The following is a 22,806-nucleotide window of genomic DNA, read 5'->3' as shown; positions in this document are numbered from 1 at the left end:
GAAAAAAAGTTTTCAAAAAAAAGGTATTTTCAAAAAAGGAAATTTAAAAAAACCTGAAAGGACATTCACAATATGAACAGAATTAGCCAAAAGCAAATGCCAGGCTTATGACCAACTTATGAAAACACAACGCCTCCACTCCTTCAAAGCACCAAAATCATTCGATATACAAAACAGGAACACATTCACTGTGAGTTTGAAAATTCTTTTAATTCTGGTACCTCGGCCTTCGCCTTCTCCTGGAATACATTTTACTGAATCAAACACCACCCTTTTTATATCATGCTTGATTGAATTATTAATGCACATTAACCCATCAATTCTAATTTAATTGCCTTCATTATTACTCCAACAGTATAACCTGCATCTTGGAACAATTTCTTTTAAAATAAAACCAAATAGTTTCAAATTTCATATAAACGCATTTGTAAAATATCTTTACATACATTATTTTATTTTAAATAAACATGTATACAGAAACACTTCTATATATCATCTATTTTATAAATATTTTATAAATATTTTATGATACTTTATGAGTTCATTTTCAATCAACATCTATACTCTGAGAAATATGTGAAAAACTGAGTTTAGATTTCCATATTTAACCCATAAGGAAACAAAGTTTCATAGTTAAGAATAAACCTGGTTTCCATTTGCAATAATCTTTCACGAAACACATCCTCATTCCCTAGTGTATTGGGTCTACCCAGCACACAAAATATGAATCCCTCCAGGAGAAGGCGAAGGCCGAGGTACCAGAATTAAAAGAATTTTCAAACTCACAGTGAATGTGTTCCTGTTTTGTATATCGAATAATTATGACCAACTTATCAAAGTGGTCACACAACTAAGCAGGAAGAGGTTACTAGCAACATTGTGGTCATTAGCCACCAGTTAGCAGGAAAGGTATGAAACATGCACCATTCCTATTTTGTTTGGTGCTAGCACTTTAGTACAGATGTTACTAACCAATATATTTTCATAGTAACCTAAAGGCCCTATTGCTTTAAGTTCACCATCTACCAACATGCTCAAAACAAAATACAAGCATGCAAGTCTTCAAAGTGAACCCCTACAGGGTAAACATACTCTAAAGATCAATTCCTCCACCACAAATGCACAATTGGTCTATGTCAAATACACATCAGAAAAAAGCAGGTTTAAATCACAGGTAGTAAGGGGGGAAACAGTGAGAGCCACCCCATCTGCAACAATGGTCCTTCTATTTGAACCTACAGTTATGGTAAATACACAATGCAATTATACAATATTTAATATAAAACTGATGCATAACTGATGAGTGAATGGGTGAGTACCACACGGTGTGTAGAAACTTGACACCAGAAATAACTGGATGGCTACAGCAAGCCTTGTAAAACCACAGAGGGAAAACATGCTCTACTTCTATTTAGAAAGATTTTGCTGGTGCAATTTCCTCTCTCCTGTAATCAGACTTTGGAAACATCTGTTAACAAGATGTCTTGCCTATGGGATAAGTTCATAACCTACAAGGGACAACCTAGTGTTACTGTCCCAGGGCATCGGGTAACTTTTCTTACTCTTCGGCATAGGGGGGAGGGGGGGCTTGTGTGTGCAATGCTCTTGGCTTCCTGTTTCCATTCCAGGCACGTAGGTGGCCCAGAGAGAGAGGGAGCAGCACAGCAGGTATAGATGAAATAAACTGAGATGGGGAGGAGAAGTTTTTGAATATGGGGACAGTTGAGCCTTTATGTGAAAGGCAACAAAGGAATAAGGAGAAAGTGGAGAACTCGTTCGTACCGAAAGTTAAGGAGATGAAACTTGCTGATGGAGCAGTGGCAGATTCGGAAGACATGTTTCAGCAGAGGATGTTTGAAGGGGAAAGCCAGCAGGAATATACCGTTACAGTTCTTCAATCCAGAAGGCTGCAGGATGATTTAAAAGACCTAATGAATCAAAAGAAGCCAGAAAGTGAAGTGGCAGCATCGTGGGGCAATAAAATAGAAAAACTGCAGCAGGAAGATGGAGAGAGCGCAGTCAATAAAAACCTTACGCACATACAGTGAAGGAGGGAGAAAGAAGAGTCGAGGAGGTGAAGGAGATGAAGAAAAAAAGTTTACAGTATGAGTAAGCAGCAATAAAGAAAAAGCATTAAGCAGGTATGAAGTTTGGGACTCTGATTATACTATTGGGTGCAAGAAGGGGTAACAGCATTTATTCTCATCAATAGAGACATTTTGTGACATATCTGAAACTGGGCAGGCCACTGAAAATTTTATAGAAAAATAAAAAGAAAGAATGACAATCCATGGTCAGGTTTTGTGGTACAATCCTTCTAGAGACAAAAAAGTGTTACAGTTCAATTCAGAACTGAAATCAAAGCCAAAGAATTGAAAGTACAGTTGTGTACACTTACCATAAATGTAGACGTTCGAGTGTATTCATTGTTGCAGTCATCACATTTGGGTTATCCCTGCCAGGGTAGCTCTGTCGGTCCAAATACCAGAGGCTTAGTATTGCTGCATCGGTTTCTGTCGCTTCAGGACTCGTGTCAGGTCGTCAGTAGTATAATGTACGGCAGACAACGTCATTACATCAGTTTTTCTTGTCCTGTCAGGAGCCCCCAAGTGGTAGCCAGGATATGTTGGAAGAACCCCACCCATAGAAAGTAAATGCCAAAAAAAATCCTTGTAAATAGAGAGAGAGAAAAGGGGGATGGAGGGAGGGAAACCAGGACTGCAACAGTGAATACACTCAAACATCTACATTTATGGTAAGTATACACAACTGTACTATGTTATTCATGTTTTACTGTTGCAGTCATAACATTTGGGTGGATTCCCAAAGCTGAGGCAAAGGGTGGAGGCAGTCAAGAAGAGTAGGGGCTGGCTAGGATGCCCCACAAGACTGCAGTGGCAAAGCCTGCCCTGGATTTGGAGAAGACTTGGTGAAGGTGTGAACAGAATGTCCATGTTGCAGCCTCCAGGATGTCCCTGGTGGGGACTCTTCTGAGGAAGGCTGCAGAGGTGGATGCTGCTCTGGCAGAGTGAGAGCTGACCCCCTTACGTTGAGGTTTCCCTATGCTGCTTGTAGCAAAGATGGATGCAGTGTGTTATCCATTTGGAAATGGTTTGTTTGGACACTGCTTTGCCCTCTGCTCCTGCAGAAAGGCTGACAAACAATTGATCAGTCTTTCTGAATGATACAAGTCCTGTCTAGATAGAATCGGAGCTGTCTGTGCACATCTAGAGTGCAGTATCCTTTCCCCCTTTTTTGTGGGATAGGGCAAAAGGTGGGCAAATTAATTGATTCGTTGACAGGCACACTGGACACCACTTTCAGCATGAAGGATGGGTTAGTCTTGAGGTACACCCAGTCAGCATGGATGATGATGAAGGGCTCTACAGACATGAGTGTTTGTAGCTTGGATACTCTTCTGGCTGAAGTGATGGCTAGAAGCAAGGGGTCTTCCAGGAGAGAAAAAAAGAAGTTATGTACCTACCATAACATTCCATGTTAATTGTCTTCATCTCGCCTTCCTTCTTCCTGGTTGGGATATTGGAGCCAATCCACGGCTCCAACTCGGCCATCTTCAATAGCTCGAGAGCTGTTTACTGGCTCGAGGCTACCCCTTATCCCATAATGCCTAGCGATATCTACCCAGATCTCGATTGAAATAGCCAACTCCAGACATAAGAGAATAAACCAGTCAAAATAATTAGTTGACTATACCTGCCATATTCTCTAAGTCAATAGAGGAAAAATAAGAAAACACACAGCCAGTGAAACGAACTCCTCTCGGTCCACTAGGACAGGGAGATGGAGGGTGGGACCCAAGGAGGAAGGAGAAATGAAGACAACTAACATGGAATGTTATGGTTGGTACATAACTTCTTTATGTTAAGTTGTCTATCTCGCCTTTGTTCTTGCTGGTTGGGACAGCGTCTCTAGCACCTAATATCCTGGGTGGCTCAGTGGAACAGACTCTTCAGAAAAGTGGAACCAAAGTCAGCTCTGCTCCAGGAGACTATATCAAACTTGTAATGAGAAATAAAGGTATGAGGGTTTGCCCATGTGGCAGCTGCAAATAGAATCCATGGGCAACCTAGACTGGAAGGCTACAAAGGTGGCCAAGGCCCTAGTAGAATGACCTTTCGGTTTAATAGGTAACTCTTTGTTCGTTAACTGATAAATTAAAGTAATAGTGTGTGACAAACATCTAGCCAAGGTTACCTTGGAAACTGGGAGACCTTGTTTGCCCAAGGCATAAGAAAGGAATAGTTGGTCAGACTTCCTTATTTCCTTAGTTCTGTGCAGATAAAAACGCAATTGTCTATGAACGTCCAATTGGTGTAGTTTGTACTCTGCGCCTTGTTGGTATGATTAGGGAAAAACACAGGAAGATCTATAGATTGGTTTAAATTATTTTCTGAGCAGACTTTAGGAAGAAATGAAGGATTAGTCCTCACAGCAACCCTGTCCTTATGAAAAACCAAGTAGGGAGGATGAACACACAGCACCTGAAGTTCGGAGACTCGTCTGGCTGAAGTAATAGCTACCAGAAAGAGTGTCTTCCAAGATAGAAACTTGATAGAGCAGGATGCTGCTGGTTCAAAAAGGTGGCAGAATTAAGGAAGTCAGGACTAAATTAAGGTCCCAAGGAGGAGGGGGATCTCTCACTGGAGGCCAAAGAAGAGTTGTCCCTCTCAAAAAAGCTTTACAGAGCTTATGAGACAATGTTAGAATTTGACAAGCCAACATGAAAGTTAGAAATGGCTGTTAATTGTACCCTGATCGTAGCGGACCCCGAGTGAAACAGTTGTGGTAGAAATTCCAGAATTTCGTGGACTGGGGCTGAAAAGGGATCCACATTCCTAGCCTTTGTCCAACAGGAGAAACGTTTCCATTTGCTAGCATAAGTTTTCCTCGTTGTAGACTTGTGAGAAGAGACTATAATCTCACTTACTCCTGGGGAAATGCTGGGAAGCCCGGCTACGGTTGGAAGTGGAGCAACCAAGCTGTGAGCTGGAGAGTTTGGAGGGACTGATGCAACCCGTCTGACTGATGAATCAGGATATCTGGAATTGGGTCCAGAGTTGATTGAGAAGGTAATGGTGCAGGAACGGGAACCACATCTGTCGAGGCCGGTAGGGGGCAATGAGAATCATTTTGCAACCCAACGACTTTGCTTTCTGTAAGAGTTTTGGTATCAGAGGAAAAGGAGGAAAAGCATAAAGTCGTCCCTGAGGCCAATCGTGGACTAGAACATCTCTGGTTATGTGGCCCGGAAGCGGAAGGGAAAAGTAGTTGCTGCATCTGCTGTTGAAGGGGGCGGCAAAAAATTCGCAGCAAGGCTGTCCCCATTTGCGGAAAATAAGATTCACAACTTCCTGATTCAGAGACAACTCTCGTCAGGCATGAAGATAGCTCTGCTGAGCCTGTCCGCTATGACGTTGGATCTCCCAGGGATGTGCATCGCAATCAGAAAACGTTGGGAGGAAATCGCCCACTGCCAAAGTCTGAGTGCTTCTCAACACAGAGGGTGGGATCTGGTTCCGCCCTGCTTGTTGATGTACCACACCACTGACAATGTTGTCCATTTGAATAGCAATTGTCCAAGAAGGAAGAGAGTCTTGAAGGGCTTGCAACGCCAGGAGCACGGCTCATTTCCAGAACATTTATGTGCAGATGGTACTCGTGAGGTTGCCAAGTGCCTTGGACTGTCCTGCCCAGATAATGCCCCCCCCATCCTATCAGGGAGGCATCTGTGGTCACTGTGGCTACCGGAGGGGGTTGAATGAAAGGTCTGCCTTGAGCAATTAGTCGAGAGACCATCCATCAAGAAAGATGAGTTTTGCATGTATCCGTGATCAGGATCAAGTGAGTCATGGGTAGCTCCTGGAAAAATTGAGTCATGGGTAGCTCCTGGAAAGACCACTGCGTGAATGCAAGCCACTGAAGAATTCTCATATGAAAGCGCATTAGTGGGATTAGAAGAATGGCTGCTGCCATGGAACCCAGAGTTTGAAGGACATACCTGACTTGGATCCTTTTGCACTGCATCAGAATCTGTACTTGCTGATGAACTGCCGACACCATTTCTAGTGGTAGCCTTGCAAACATATCCCTTGTGTCCAAGTCTACTCCTATGTAAGTGATAGATTGACAGGGCAACAAGGCAGATTTTTCAAAATTTATTGTAATGCCTAGCTGGGAGCATATTGTGATTGTGCAGTCCCGCGCTTGCAGGAGTTGATGTCTGGTGGTGGTAGCAGGGAGGAGCCAGTCGTCTAGATACGGAAACACCTGGAATCCTTGACATCTCAGGTGAGCCGTGACCACTGCCATACATTTGAACACCCTGGGGGCTGTGGTGAGACCAAAAAGCAGAGCTCTGAACTGATGACTGGCTCCCAGCCAGAAGCGAAGATATCTCCTGGAGCGCCTGTCCATCTTGATATGGTAGTACGCGTCCTGAAGATCTATCGAGCACATCCAACTGTCCTGACCCAGAAAGGGTAAAATGGACTGTAGCGTGACCATCTGAAACTTTGTTCTTTGTACAGACCTGTTTAGTCTGCTGATATCCTGAATCGGTCTCCAGTCCTCTGTCTTTTTTGGTACTAAAAAGTAAGTACAGTTGTGTACACTTACCATAAACGTACATGTTCAAGTGTATTCACTGTTGCAGTCAATACATTTGGGTAATCCTGCTGACAGGTTGCCCTCAGTCGGCCTGACTTCCAAAGTCCTGGGTCCTGCGTCGGCTGCTGTCACCCCTTCCCTGACGTCAGGTTGTCAGAGGTATAAAATGATGCGGCAGACGCCATTTTCTTTAGTTTTTCTTGCCTCAGATGTCAGGTGCCCCCTAAAAGGGTAGCCAAAATTTATGTATAAACTTTTCCTTCATCTACAAGCAAATACACCACATAGATTGTATAAATCAGAGAAGGTAAGATAGGTTCCAGCAGAAGAAAGGGGGACAGCGGGTGGGTAACCTGGACTGCAAGAGTGAATACACTCGAACATCTACATTTATGGTAAGTGTAAACAACTGTACTCTGTTCTTCGTGTTTCACTATCGCAGTCATTACATTTAGGTAGAGTCCCAAAGCTATGGGTGGGAGGCTGGAGCTAAACAGCATTAGGAGCGGCTATAAGGCCCTGCAGAACTGCAGTGGCAAAGCCTGCCCTGGATTTAGAGTAGAGTGGCAGATGACAGTGCTTTATAAAGGTGTGCACTGAACTCCAAGTAGCAGCCTCTAAAATGTCCTTGGCTGGTACTCCCCTGAGAAAGGCTGCTGAAGTGGCTGCAGCTCTGGCTGAATGTGGCCTAATGCCCTTAGGCACTGGCTTGCCATGGTGTAAGTAGCAGAAACAAATGCAGTGGCCTATCCACTTTGAAAGAATCTGCTTTGAGATAGAGCAATTACTAGTGGCATATGCTGCAGGATCACAAGGAAAGGCTGTCTTTCTGAAAACTTTGGTTCTGTCCAAGTAGAATCTAAGCTGTCTGTGTATGTCCAAAGAATGCAGAATTCTCTCCCCCTTGTTCTGTGGATTTGGGTAAAAAGTTGGCAGATGAATAGTTTGGCTAAGAGCCACTCTGGAAACCACCTTAGGCATAAATGTTGGGTTCGTCCTCAGAGAGACCCTGTCTGGATAAAAAAATGATAAAAGGTTCCACAGCCATGAGTGCCTGTAGCTCTGAAACTAGTCTTGCAGAAGTTATTGCTAGGAGCAGAGCTGTTTTCCAAGATAAAAACTTTATATAAGCAGTAGCAGCTGGTTCAAAAGTAGGCAGTGTGAGTTTTTCCAAGACATAGTTGAGGTCCCAAGCAGGCATTGGTGATCTCCTTGGAGGCCTTAAATTTTTGGTTCCTCTGAGGTACTGTTTTAATAAGGGATGAGAAAACATTGGTGGCTCTGTATTGTAATGAGCCAAAATGGCAGAGGCATGAATTTTAATAGATGAAAAAGATAGGCCTTTGTCCAGCATCTCAGTTAAGCATATCAAAATCCAAAGAATATTTGGCACAGCTGTATCAGTTCCTTGTGCCTGGTTCCAAGCACAGAATCTCTTCCATTTTCCAGCATAAGATTTTCTAGTACTAGGCCTTCTGGCCTCCAAAATGACATCCAACACAGTTTTACTGAGAGGTGCGTTTTGTATGACTACATTATCCGCCATGCTGCCAGGTTTAAAGTCCTGAGTTGGCTATGCAGGATCTGTTTGTTTTGCTGGGACAGTAGATGAGGTATTTGAGGTAACGTCCAAGCTGGGCATTGAGAAGTTCTTCAGGACTGGAAACCAGTACTGGCGGGGCCAGTCGGGGGCAATCAGTATCATTTTTGGCTTCTCCTGTCTGACCTTTAGGAGTACCTTGGGGAGGAAAGGCAGTGGTGGAAAGGCATATACTGATAGGTTTTTCCAGCTGAAAGATAGGGCGTCCACTTTCCATGCTTGTCTGTGATGAGTCCTTGTGCAGAATCTTTTTAGATGGTAGTTGTGATGGGAGGCAAATAGATCTATGTCCGGGCATCCCCATTTCCTTATCATGCTGAAGACTAGTGGATCCAGCTGCCACTCGTGGGGATCCATGAGGTTTCTGCTTAGTTCGTCGGCCAGAGTATTTTTCCTTGCTGGCAGGAATTGTGCCTGCAGATGTACTTGGTAAGTTAATGCTGTGTCCCACAAAGTCATGGCTAGTCTGCAAAGGGGGTAAGAATGTGTGCCCCCCTGCTTGTTTATATACCACATGACCGTGGTGTTGTCTGTCTTTATCAGTAGTTGTCCTGAATGAAGTAGGTCCTTGAAGGCTGTCAGGGCATTCTGAACAGCTAGCATCTTTTTTTGATTGATATGTAGATGCATTTGGGTTGAGGACCATGTGCTCTGAATGCAAATTCCTGCCATGTGGGTCCCCCAGGCATAATCTGATGCATCCGTTGATAGTGTCCGCCTGGCTGGGGGCAATGTGAATGGCTGTCCCTTGTTTTGGTGACAAGCCTTTGCCCACCATTGAAACTCCTGTTGCAGGCAGGGAATGAGAGTAATCATAGTTTCCAGGTTGTGGCAATGTTGAATCCAAACACTTTTTAGGTACCATTGTAGTTTCCTCATATGCAGTCTTGCATATGGAATTAGTAGGGTGCAGGAAGCCATGAAGCCCAAAGCCTGCAGAATTTTTCTTGCAGATAATCGGGCCTTTGTTGCCAACATTTTGAAATAGGTAGTCAGTTGCCTTTGTCTGGCGTGAGATAAGCCATTTAGGCAGTTGTATTTAAGCTTGCACCCAGGAATATCTCGAGAGGTACTAGTTTTGATTTCTTTTCATTGACTGTGTACCCTAGGCATGTTAGAAGTCTTTTTACAAACGCCAGATGCTGTAGAAGAATGTCCTTGTTCTCTGTTGAATTAGACAGTCGTCCAAGTAAAGATATATTTGTATTCCTATTTGTCTGAAGAATGCAATTACTGATGCCAGGCACTTTGTAAAGACCCTGGGCGCAGTAGATAAGCCAAAGGGCAGTGCAGAGAATTGGTAATGCATTGAGCCAGCCTTGAATCTGCAGTATCGTCTGCATAATTGTCTGATTGGGACATGCAGGTATGCCTCTTTTAGGGCTAAAGTCACAAGCCAAGCGTTCTTGCCTAGCATGGGCAGTAGCTGCTGCAAAGTCAACATCTTGAAATTTGGTACATATAGGAATGTGTTCAGAATAGACAGGTCCAGTACTGGCCTCTGTACCTTGTCCTTTCTGGGTACCAAGAACAGTAGAGTAAAATCCTTGTCCCTGCACTTGCTCTGGTACTTGTCGAATGGCCCCCATGTCCATGGGGGATCAGACTTGTTTTTGTGCTGCCAGGAGATAAGTGCTTGGTGCTGGCAGAGAGAAGTCATTGGGACTATTTCCTGTATGGTTGTGATTTGTCTTCTCCAACTTTGGAGGTAGAAGCACCCCATTGCTTTGACCTGTATGAACCTTGCGCCTGGGATCTGCCCCGTTGAGGTCTGTCTGACACAGGAAAGGACCAATTCTTTGTTGGCCAGTGTCTACTAAACCTAGGTGACTGTACTTGTAAAAATTCTTTTGACAGTTTGCATAGATTTAGCTTTGTCCTCCATTTTAACACCTCTTCTGCCTTAACACCAAAGTATCATGCTGTAATGGTGCATCTAATAATTTAACTGACGTGATCAGGCAGATTTTGCTCCTTTAACCACGCATGCCTTCTAATTACAGAACCTGTAAATGCGGCCCTGCAGGAGGCCTCCCAAAGAATCAAAACCACATTGCAAAGTATGCTTTCCAACTTGTTCAGCTGCATGCAATAAATCCTGCATTTCCTTGTTTTCTGCACATTGAGTTTAACATTTTCTGTTTAAGCAATGCCATGGCATGTTGCTGGTATTTGAGCATATGAAACTGACAGCTTAAGGTCCTTATAGCCAAGGTAGAAGATTTGTAAACCTTTTTTCCCCAATCTATCCAGTGCCCTAAAATCTGTCAGGGGGGTAGGGTTTTTTGCAGCGGAAGCCTTAACTCCTTTCGGACCCTGTGAAATAGTTTCTGGGTCTGCAGCAGGGTTTTTAAAAAGGAATTTATGAGAGTCAGGAACCCTGGAATATTTGTCAGGCTTAACAGGAGCTGGAGGTAAGGAGTCAGGGGTAAGACTAGACTCCAAAAACACATCTACAATGTCTAACAGGTAGAATGACTAGTGACCTGTGTTCAGGTAGTAAAAAGAAATCCCTGCGCCTCTTCAGATTCAGAGAAATCTTGGCTCTCCCAGTGGAAATGTTCCCTCATGGTATGCAAGATTTCCCCAAAAGAATAGTCCTCTGGAGGAGAAGCTGAAGGAATAGATTCTTCAGCATCAGAATCCTCATTTGGGGGGGGGGGGGGTATTCCTGATCAGGAGAGGAATCGGAAGAAATAGAAACCTGATCTGAAGATTCATAGTCAGTCTCTTGCCTAGGCCTCTTATCAGGAGGGGGATGGGAACCCCTGATCAAGGTAATCAAGTCTTCGGCCATTTTGAGCATCTGTTTTTTGGGCATAGAGGCCTGTCCACGTGGCTCTTGAGTTTCTTTGTTTTAGAAGGTGCTTTAGTCTTTGAAGCTGAAGTCTGTTTGATGTAAAGAGGTTTATGTCTTAATACACCTTCAGAAGCCGGTGCCTGCTCAGCGGCTCCGAATCCATATGAAGGAATAGTATCCGAGGCTCCAATATCTTGAGTTTCCAGCGGCATGGCCAACTCCACGTGGGAGTCGGTAGCGGCCTATGACTCTAAAGTAGCGGGCATCAGGGACTGCGAAAGCACCTCACTGAGAACCGGCAAATGGCTTGGAAGAAGCTTTGTCGGTTATGGACGTCTGTTGCCTCTCTCCTTTTCTTTGCACTTTTTGTGAACTCCGGTAGTCGGATGGCTATCAGATGACATCTCTGGATAATTAAACCGGCGTCCAAAATTTAAAGCAAAATCATACAGACGCTTAATAGTGCGTTAGTTAAATCTAGCACAAAACCAACCACCAGAAATGTTGTGATCAGGGCCTAGGCAAGGAATACAGTAAGAATGAAAGTCATTATGAGTTATTTACTTTCCACAAGAAATGCAATTAACTTTGACATCGGTCTGGAGCAAGAAAAAAGTTTCCCCAATGGGGTACTTGGCTTTATTGAAAACTTTGGATCTAAAACTCGAACATGAAAATCTCAGGAGTCGGCCGACCGGCACTTGCGAACTACTTCTGCTTCGGGCACCGCGTGCCAAGAAAGACTAAAGAAAATAGCGTCAGGAAAGGGGTGACAGCAGCCGACGCAGGACCCAGTATTTTGGAATTCAGGCCGACTGAGGGCAACCTGCCAGCAGGATTACCCAAATGTAATGACTGCAACAGTGAAACACGAACATCCTTGAGGAAGTTCCAGATCTGTGCTGGTCTGCCGGGACTTCCTGGATGGCTCTTTTTTCTAGGAGTTTTGAAACTTCTATTACTGCTTGCTCCTTCAGATTGGGTGGAACATCTGGAAGTGTCTTTCTTGACTGTAAGGGGGGTTTGATGAAAGGGAATTTTGTAATCTCCAGATATAATGAACCGCACCCATTTGTCTTGCGTTAAACTTTGCCAGGCTTTTGGGTACAGTGAAAGTCTTCCCCCGAACTGCCTCCAGAGGTGAGCAGCTGGGCAACCCTTCAGGGATGCTGGAAGGGCGTATCAGAGAGAGATTCTCTGTTGCCCTGGTTCTGCGGACCCCCTCTGCCACGAGGGCGGCGTCTATTATTGTTGTTTCCCCCTCTGCCTCTGGAGGAAAAATCACTGTGTCAGGCAAGGCTCCCTGAGGTTTACGGAACCACATCTTCCCACTCTTTTGACCCTTTGGGTAAGATCTAGAGAGAGTGGAAAAACGGACTCCCACGTCCGAGAGAGTCTTGCCTTCTTGCTCACACCTAGTCAAAGTGTTTTTCATCTGTAGTCCAAAAAGAAAAGAACCATCAGAGTGAGTGTTGGTGAAGGACACTCGAAAGGGTTTTGCAAAGTTACACAGCCACATCCACGCATGCCTCCTAAGGGCCACACCCGTACCTGAGGCTCCACTCGCCCCATCAGCTGCATAGGAAATGAGCCTCATGGAGGAGTTAACAGAATTAAGCGTCGCTAGCTGGGAAGCTACTTTGGCTTGTGCTCCCTCAGCTGTTGGATCTTGAAGGGTATCTCAGAGTTCTTTAAGGAGATCCCTTTGAAGTTGGGTAAAATGACATGGTTAGTTCAGTGACCTCAGAGAAGGTCGCTGAAGCGAACTTTCGCTTCCCATATCTGTCCATCGTCCTAGACTCCTTGTTAGAGGGATGGACAGACAGAGGTCTCAGCTAACTCTTTTTTGGTGGGGGCTACTACCACCATGGCATCAACAGGAACACCTTTCGAAAGGAATGGCTTATCCTGGGGGTGCTGTAATGAATTTACCAGGTCTCCTCGGAGTTGGTTCCACTGTATCCGGAGCTGACCAAGCCTTTCCAGCCACCACTGTCATAAGTGGATCAAAAGGCGGAGAAACCCAGGAGGTGGAACGTCGGGAACCGAAAGCATCCAGAAATATAGACTCATCCTCAGTGGGGGCTGGGGGATTCCAGTTCCCCCTCTGCTTAAGCATTTCTTGGATGTCCGAGAAGGAAACATCTTCAGAGGGGGATCTCGGGGACCCTTCTGAATCATCTAAGTCTGTATCAGAAGTGACAGACTCAGGGGAGTCAATGTGCATCCTCTTAGAATTTTTCTTCCGAGGGGGCTCTTCTGAGTGATCAGGAGAGGCCTTGGAAGAGGAGGAAACACGCAATGGGGTGTCCTGGAGCATCGGTTCCCTACGGTTAGGGTCTGGAGGAGGACCAGAGGTCGGGACAGGCACTACAGGGGATGGAGCGAGTGAGGCTGAAAGTGGAGCTGACTCAGAGGACAGCACACTCCGCATGACATCAAAAGGCATCCCTGCCATGATGCAGAGAGCTCCGGTTCAGAAGAAATAGGAAGCTTTCTCCACACAGAGGGGGATGGCTCCGAGGCCGATGATGGAGCCGAGCTCACCTGCACCGAAGCTCCAAGAGGGAGAACGGGGTCAGACAAGGGTCCGATGCCACTTGCCCCCCTCTGAGCCAACGAGGGAGCGACAGCGCCCAGATCCCTTGATGGAAGGTACAACGAGGGAATCGAAGCAGATGTCGGAACTGGACGGAGCCGACGGTTCCACTACTCGAACCCCAACGAACTCCGGCTCCGAACACATTGGAGTTGGAAGAGGAAAGTACAGTTGTGTACACTTACCATAAATGTAGATGTTCGAGTGTATTCACAGTTGCAGTCATTACATCTGGGTTACCCTGCTGGCAGGTTGCCCTCAGTCGGCCTGAATTCCAAAGTCTTGAGTCCTGCGTCAGTTGCAGTCACCTTCTCTGACGTCAGGTCGTCAGGGGTATAAAAGATGCAGCAGACTCCATTTCATTTAGATTTTCTTGCCCCAGATGTCAAGTGCCCCCAAAAGGGTAGGCTAAAATTATGTAAATAAAACATACTTGCACCAAGATGAGCTTTACCTTCATCTATAAGCAAATACACCACCTAAGTTGTAAAGATGAGAGAAGTAAAGATAAGTTCCAGCAAAAATAAGGGGGATGGCGGGTGGGTAACCTGGACTGCAACAGTGAATACACTCAAACATCTACATTTATGGTAAGTGTACACAACTGTACTATGTTCTTCATGTTCACTGCTGCAGTCTTTACATTTGGGATGATTCCCAAAGCTATGGTTGGGGGGCTGGAGCTAAACAGCATTAGGAGCAGCTATGAGGCCCTGCAGAACTGCAGTGGCAAAGCCTGCCCTGGATTTAGAGTAAAGAGGCAGATTGTAATGTTTTATAAAGGTATGCACTGAACTCCAAGTAGCAGCCTCCAAAATGTCTTTGGTTGGTACTCCCCTGAGAAAGGTTGCAGAAGTGGCTGCAGCTCTGGTTGAATGTGGCCTAATGCCCTTAGGCACTGGTTTGCCATGCTGTGAGTAGCAGAAACAAATTCAGTGACCTATCCACTTTGAAAAAGTCTGCTTGGAGATGGCCTTTCCTTGTGATGCTGTGGCATATGCCACTAGTAATTGCTCTGTCTTTCTGAAAACTTGTTTTGTCCAAGTAGAATCTAAGTTGTCTGTGTGCGTCCAAAGAATGCAGAAATTTCTCTCTATTGTTCTGTGGATTTGGATAAAAAGTTGGCAAAACAATTGCTTGGTTAAGGGCTACACTGGATACCACCTTAGGCATAAAAGGGTTTGTTCTCAGAGAGACCTTGTCTGGATAGAAAATGATAAAGGGTTCCACAGCCATGACCGCCTGTAGCTCTGAAACTCATCTTGCAGAAGTTATTGCTAGGAGCAGAGCTGTTTTCCAAAATAAGAACTTTATGTCCGCAGTAGCAGCTGGCTCAAAAGGAGGTAAGGTGAGTTTTTCCAAGACATGATTGAAGTCCCATGCAGGTATTGGCGTTCTCCTTAGAGGCCTTAAGTTTTTGGCTCCTCTGAGGTACTGCCTTAATAAAGGCTGAGAAGAGTGGTGTCTGTATTGTAATGAGCCAATGGCAGAGGCATGGATTTTAATTGATGAAAAAGATGGGCCTTTGTCCAGCATCTCAGTTAAATATTGCAAAATCTGAGGAATATTTGGGACAGCTGTATCAGTTCCTTGAGCTTGGTTCCAAACGCAAAATCTCTTCCACTTCCCAGCATAGGATTTTCTAGTACTAGGCCTTCTGGCTTCTAAAATGACATCCATCACAGCTTTACTGAGGTGTGTGGTTTGTATGGTTACATTATCTGCCATACTGCCAGGTTTTAGGGTCCTGAGTTGGCCGTGCAGAATCAGATTGTTTTGCTGGGAAAGTAGATGAGGTATTTGAGGTAAGGTCCAGGCTGGGCATTGGGACAAGTTCCTTAAGATCGGATACCAGTACTGACGTGGCCAGTCTGGGGCAATCAGAATCATTTTTGGTTTCTCCTGCCTGACCTTTAGGAGTACCTTGCAGAGGAGAGGCAGTGGAGGAAAGGCATATACTGATAGGTTTGTCCAGTTGAAAGATACGGCGCCCACTTTCCAAGCTTGTCTGTGATCAGTCCTTGTGCAGAATCTTTAGTCGATTGTTTAGAGGGGAGGCAAGTAGATCTATGCCCAGGCGTCCCCATTTCATTATCATGCTGAAGACTTGTGGATCCAGGTACCACTCGTGGGGATCCATGAGGTTTCTGCTTAGTTCGTCTGCCAGAGTATTTTCCTTTCCTGAGAGGAATTGTGCCTGCAGATGAACTTGGTAAGTCACTGCTGTGTCCCATAAAGCCATGGCTAGTCTGCACAGGGGATAAGAATGAGTGCCCTCCTGCTTGTTTATATACCACATGACCGTGGTATTGTCCATCTTTATCAGAAGTTGTCCTGGATGAAGTAGGTCCTTGAAGGCTGTCAGGGCATTTTGAACAGCTAGAATCTCCCAGTGGAAGTGCTCCCTCATGGTATGCAAGGTTTCCCCAAAAGAGTAGTCCTCAGGAGAAGCTGAAGGAATTGATTCTTCAGCATCAGAATCCTCATAAGGGGGAAGAGAATATTCCTGATCTGAAGAGGAATCAGAAGAAATGGAAACCTGATCTGAAGATTCACAGCATGTTCAGCCATTTTGAGCATCTGTTTTTTGGGCATGGAGGCCTGTCCTTGTGGCTGGTGAACTTGTTTCTTTGCCTTTAAAGGTGTTTTAGCCTTTGTCTTTGAAGTCTGTTTAATAAATAATTGTTTAGGTCTGAATACACCCTCAGAAGCCGATGCCTGCTCAGCGGGCTCTGGACCATCTGAGGGAATAATCTCCGAGGCTCCAATACCTTGAGTTTCCAGTGGCCTGGCCGACTCCACGCGGTAGTCGGTAGCGGCCTGCGACTCTAAAGAAGCGGGCGTCAGGGGCTGCGAAAGTGCTTCACTGGGGACCGGTGAACCGGCGACTTGCTTAGGAGAAGCTTTGTCGGTTTTGGACTTCTGTTGCCTGTCTCTTCTCGTTTTTTGTGAAATCCAGTAGTCGGATGGCTATCCGACGACATAGTATAATTAAATCTTCGTCCAAAGTAGCTTAATGCAAAATCGTACAGATGCTTAATAGTGCGTTGGTTAAATCTAGCACAAAACAGACAACTAGCAACGTCTTGATCAGGGCCTAGGCAAGGAATACAGTAAGAGTGTAAGTCCTTATGAGGTATTTGCTTCCCACAAGAAATACAATTATTAACTTTTTCTGGCATCGGTCTGGAGCAAGAAAAAAGTTTCCCCAACGGGGTACTTAGCTTTTAATTTAGACTTCGAATCTGAAACTCTAACAGGAAAATCTCAGAAGTCACTGGACCGGCACTTGCGAACTGCTTCTGCTTCGGGCACCACACGGCTAGAAAGACTAAATAAAATGGCGTCTGCTGCATCTTTTATACCCCCGACGACCTGACGTCAGGGAAGAAGTGACAGCAACCGACGCAGGACCCAAGACTTTGGAATTCAGGCCGACTGAGGGCAACTTGGCAGCAGGATAACCCAAATGTAATGGCTGCAACAGTGAAACACGAAGAACATCATCAAGAGAAGTGGATGGAGCAGATACCTGTTGAGGAGGGCTGGGCAGCAATTTAGCTAGTGCCTGCGACTTTAGCAACCTACTGACTACTCTTCTCCACATCAAGATCAGACAGCCTAGAGGATCGAGAGGAGTAAGGATCGGTGACTACACTCGCTCTGAAGTAAAGGAGACCGAGGAGCCGAATGCACCGACTCTAAGGAAGGGGACCTCAGCCTCTTGTGGCTCCGCGACAGCTCCGAAGCCTCTGATGGAGCCGACGGGGAGATTGTCTTGTCGCTGCCAGCCGGAACCGACGTAGAAGGTAAATCCTGTACTGAAGATGGCTCCGAAATTGGAGCAGACAGCTTAGTGGATTTAGGGGATTTCACTGGCTGCGAGCTCTTGGCCGGTGAATCCTGGGGTTTTAATAGACCTCTAAGAATCAACTTATTCTTACGCTCCTGCAGGACTCTTGGACTAAAGGCATGGCAAACAGAACAAGAGTCCTGCAGGTGCACAGCACCTAAACAATAGACGCAAGAAGTGTGCCCATCTGTCAGACATCTTCTGACAGCAAGAGACGCTTCTTAAACCCAGAAACCTTAGATTCCTTTGACATACTTTACTGTAGAAGGAAACCAACCAATTTAGACAATAAAAAGGAGCAATATTCAGTTCTACAAGAAAAAAAAAACACACCTACTAGAAAGGATACAGATAAAAAAAAAAAAAACCTTTTAAGAAGATAATAGGAAAGCCTCTAATTTAAACGGCTAGCCTATAAGAAAAAAGTAGTAGGAAAGCCTCTAAGTTAAACGGCTAACCAGGAATGAAGGGGGAAGGGGTGGGGGAGAACTCTCAATGTTAGAGTTCTACAAAAAGAGGGATACTATAGAATAAACAATTATCTACCACAGAAACAAAACTATCTCTAATAAAGTACTAGAAGAGTTAAATTCTAGTAAAAATGTACACAAAAAAACATATACAAGCCTGAGCCAGAAAAACAACACCTCACAGCTGATGTGGCAAACGAGATCTGGGTAGCTATCGCTAGGCGATAAGGTGTAGCATCGAGCCAGTAAACAGCTCTCGAGCTATTGATGTCCGAGTCGGAGCAGAGGATCGTCTCTGATCCCAACCAGCAAGAACGAAGGTGAGACAACTTAAAATATAACTTTGCTGAAGCTGATAGTTCAAAGGGGGGGGGGGGCAGGGTGAGCTTTTCCAACACAAAGTGTAGGTCTCAAGCTGGGGTATGTGCTCTTCAGGGTGGCCTCAAGTTGCTAGCTCCTCAGGAACTGTATGATGAGAGGGTGTGAGAAAAGTGAGTGCTCCGTGTTGAAATGAGCAGACATAGCAAAGGCATGACTTTTAAGAGGAAAAGGAGAGACCACTGTGTAGCAGGTCAGCTAGGTAATCTAGGATGAGAGGTAGGGAGGGCTTTGCTGCATCGGCTCCCTTAACCTGGATCCAGGTGCAGATCCTTTTCCATTTGTCAGCATAAGACTTTCTAGTGCTATGGCATCTGACCTCATGTATAACATCTAGAAAATGTTTACTAAGATTGGTAAGCTTGTTCAGTGGTCAGGGAATAAGCTAGGCTGCCAAATTGAGTGTCTGCAATTGGGGATGCATGAATTCTCCTTCCCTCTGTGTCAGGGTTGGGATCCAAGGGAGATGCCATGGTGGCAGGGGGGCCAGGCTGCGCAGCAGTGGGTACTAGTGCTGGCAAGGCGAGTCTGGAGCAATCAGAATTGTCCTTGGTTTTAACTCCCTTATTTTGAACAGTACCCTGGTAATGAGAGATAGTGGGGGAAATGCACAGACCAAGAGGCTGTCCCACTGGAAGGATAGGGCACCCACTTTCCAGGCCCTACAGTGATGCTCCCTGGTGCAGAACTTGTTGAACTGATGGTTGGAGTGGGAAGCAAAGAGGTTGACCTTCGGGGTACCCCACTTTTGAGTTATTAGGGTGAAGGTTCTTTGGTCTGGCTGTCACATGTCTGGGACCAGAAGATTTCTGCTCAAGTTGTCTGCCAGAGTGCAGAGAGCCTGGCAGGAATTGTGCTGACAGGTGTAGCTGCATGGCTGAGGCTGAATGCCAAAGGGTCATGGCGAGCCTGCATAGAGGGTAGGAATGAGTCGCTCCCTGCTTGCGGATGCATCACATCACAGTGTTGTCTGTTTTGATGAGTAAAGCCCCTGTGGAGCGAAAGGGCCTGAAAATTGTCAATATTTGCTGGAGAGCTAACATCTGTTTTTGGTTGATGTGCAGATGTATTTGATGTGGGCTCCACTGGCCCTGTATTTACCTGCCATCCAGGTGTGAACCCCAGGCATAGTCTGATGCGTCTGTGGTAAGAGTCTGGACAGCGTGGGGTGGTGAGGAAGGGTAGTCCCTTGTTGGGGTAGCAAGCTGCTGCCCACCAAAGAACATCTTTCTTAGGCAATGTATCATTGGTATAAGAGTTTCCAGGTCTTGAGTGTGTTGACACCAAAGGCTTTTTAGGTACCACTGAAGTTTCCTCATATGCAGTCTGGCATATGGAATCAGTAGAATGCAAGATGCCATGAACCCCAGAGCTTGCAGGATTTTCCTTGTGGATAACTGGGGTCTGGTGGCTAGTTGAGAGAAGTAGACTGGTCAGGTAAGTTTGCTTTTCTGATGCAAGGAATGTTGTCTGGGAAGCAGTGTCCAGACTTGCTCCCAGGAATATAATCTTTTGGGTGGGTACTAGTTTGGATTTCTTTTCGTTGATAATGTACCCTAGGGAGGTCAGTAGGGCCTCTACAAAGGCCAAGTGCTTGGGCAGCTTTTCCTGTCTGGCTCAATTACGCAGTCGTTTAAATATGGGTAAATCTGAATATTTCTTTGCCTGCAAAAAGCAATGGCGGGAGCCAGACATTTTGTGAAAACTCTGGGAAAAGTAGATAAGCCAAAGGGAAATGCAGAGAGCTGAAAGTGCAGAGACCTTGCCCTGAAACTGATATTTTCTGCATGATTCCCTGATTAGGATGTGGAGGTAGGCCTCTTTTAGGTCTAGAGTGGCTAGCCAAGCATTCTTGGAGAGTATAGAGAGCTGCTGGAGGGTGAGCATTTTGAATTTTGGTATCACCAGCTGGGGTGCCAGATGCACTCTTTTCTGGGTACCAGGAAGAGTCTGGAGTAGAAACCTTGGCCTATCTGTTCTGCAGGAATGTCCTCTATTGGCCTCATAAGGAGCAGGGAAAGGGCTAGCTGGTTTGGCCTCTGCCCAATGTTTTGGAGGAAGATCTGGACACCTTTTTGGGGTTGGTAGTGTGTGGAAAGAAAATTTGCATCGCTGGGACACTGTTGAGGACCCAGCAGTCGTTGGTAAAGGTGGCCCAGGTGCTAGCGTGGAAGGAGAGTTTTCCTCCTAGGGGCAAGTGCAGGTGGCCAGAGGGAGGGGGTGGAAGTAGAGAGTCATTGTGAGTTCTTATCATGAGAGGGTGGCTTTGAACTCACTGGTTTTGAAGTGGAGGAACTCAATTGCTTTGATCTCTGCATTCCCTATAGCTGTTATCTGGGGGGGGGGGGGGAGGGGGGTCTGCTACCACGGAGTCTTGGCTGAACTGACCTGGAAGGGGCAGGAAAAGGACCAGTGTTTGGAGGGGCAATGCCTGCTGAATCTTGGTGGCTGAACCTGCAGGAAATACTTAACTGTCTGCATAGATTTAGCTTTTTCTTCCATCTTTTTTAAGACCTCCTCTGCCTTGGTGCCAAACAAGTTGTCTTTGTGCAAGGGTGCATACAATAATTTAGAAGTGACATGGTCTGGCAAGAGCTGTTCCTTAAGCCAAGCATGCCTTCTAAGCACAGAACCGGTGACTGCTGCCCTGCAAGATGCTTCTAGGGCGTCAAAACTGGAGTGTAAGGGTGTGCTTAGTTACTTGACTTGCAGAATCCATTAACTCTTGTACCTATTTGTCTGACATTGGTACAGCTGTACCTGCTTTTAATAAAGTTTAGTGAACCAATATCTTACCTTGCCATTGATGGCAACAGAATGATCTTTTAGATGTTGTTTTACATAAAACATTTAACATAGTGTTCTTAATTCATTTAATGATCCATATCAACTAGTGTTCATAATTGATTTAATGATCCATATCAACCTTTGATCCATATCCAAAAACCAGCTCAGAACATTATCATTCCATGGCACCGTTGACAATAAATGTATCGAGGCTGCATGCTTTACTAATCAGGGTTGCCACAAGCTGCATATTCAATAAAAAACGGAGACCTCAGATGGATTAAATGGCCGCAGCTATGCGTTTGCCATTTACTGCCAATGTCCTTTCTCAAACAGAAGCCAAATATTATGAGATGTGCACAAGGCAGGAATGTCAGGGAAGCCATTTTATTTCTTTCATAGCATTCCCCTAAACCTACAGGACAAAAGACAGCACATTGCTATCCGGCCCTTTTGATTCAACATACCCACATCATAACAGCTTTTTCATTTCACAATTCATCACAATTCCTCTGGGCCGCCTTACAATCTGCCAAGGAGCCATTGCCGGGCTGGTAAGTCCCCTGGCAACAATCCCTTGGGGCTATCTGGCCTGTGGAAGGTCCAGCTGAAGAGTCCTGTGACCTCCTCCATCCACTTACCTTGGCCTCCCTTACCTTCCCTGTCTTCCACCACAGAAGGGAATATTCCTCCCTTCCGGCAGCACATCTCAACCTATCCTAAGTGAATGCCCTTCAAAGCTAAACCAGCTTGCAATTCCTTATTAAAAAAACCCCAAACCTTCTTCAGATAAATGCACCCCATCCTTATCATACCTGTCTGGCCACCAGACCCGAATGCCAGGGTAAGGAATGTACAACTCGTTAATGTCCATTAACACCCTATCCATAGAATTACTAATTCTCCTTCTCATTCTCTCCACAGTTTTAATGGACCTAGCCCCCCTCCATTTCTTTCTCTGTACCACTTCTGACCAGCAAATAGCTTGTGGCCAGCATTCATGCATGCAACATACCTCTTGTACTATCAAAACAATTAGATCTTTTATTGGATGTTGACAAATATCATTACCCCCTAGGTGCAATAAAATGGCAGTAGGAGATTTATTGCTTCTTGCAGCTTGCTGTAGTATTGCCCCGAGATGGTGCCAGCACATTCCTGATACACCAAACCAAATTGCTTTGCAAGAAGCTCGTATTCCTCCTTGGAAGCCTGCCCTGGAAAAATCGATGCAGTCTCCAATGTGAGAGCTGAAATATAAAGGACAAGAGTTAAAGCCATTTACCCCTTACATAGCCTTTGTAGGCATTGGACTTCCCCGCCTGCCCTTCATGTCGGTCAGTGAAGCTCCCACTGCATGTGCATATGAGGCTGCACCTATTTGAAAGGAATGCAATGTATATTTATCAGAGTCTAGGCCACTCAACTTGATTGCCTCCTCTAAAAATGCTCTCACCTGATACTGTGTCAGAGGTTCACCTTGTTGATGACAAAAGAATGGACCATCTGACCTACCCCTATAGTTGTGGTACTCTAGTAAAGTCCCATTCCAAACCCTTTGAGGTGACGACTCTTACCCACTGACCTTTGCCTTCTTGATCCATTTTGTATTTAGCCACAAACTCAATTGTCCTCCCCAAGTAAATGTACATGTGCCAGTGGTAAAAAGTACAGTTGTGTACCTACCATAAA

At 45.4% G+C, this 22,806-nt stretch overlaps 1 protein-coding gene across 1 annotated transcript in view; it reads left to right on the top strand.

The window, feature by feature from the left end:
- The window catches only part of CAB39 (calcium binding protein 39), a 1,351,479-nt gene that overhangs the window by 547,778 nt on the left and 780,895 nt on the right, over positions 1–22,806 (top strand). The gene's annotated exons all lie outside the window — the stretch shown is intronic.

The sequence above is a fragment of the Protopterus annectens genome, chromosome 4.part1, assembly GCF_019279795.1.
Source record: "Protopterus annectens isolate FY-2018-M chromosome 4.part1, PAN1.0, whole genome shotgun sequence".
In the NCBI taxonomy this organism is placed as follows: Eukaryota; Metazoa; Chordata; order Ceratodontiformes; family Protopteridae; genus Protopterus; species Protopterus annectens.
This window is presented reverse-complemented; position numbering and strand designations above follow the sequence as displayed.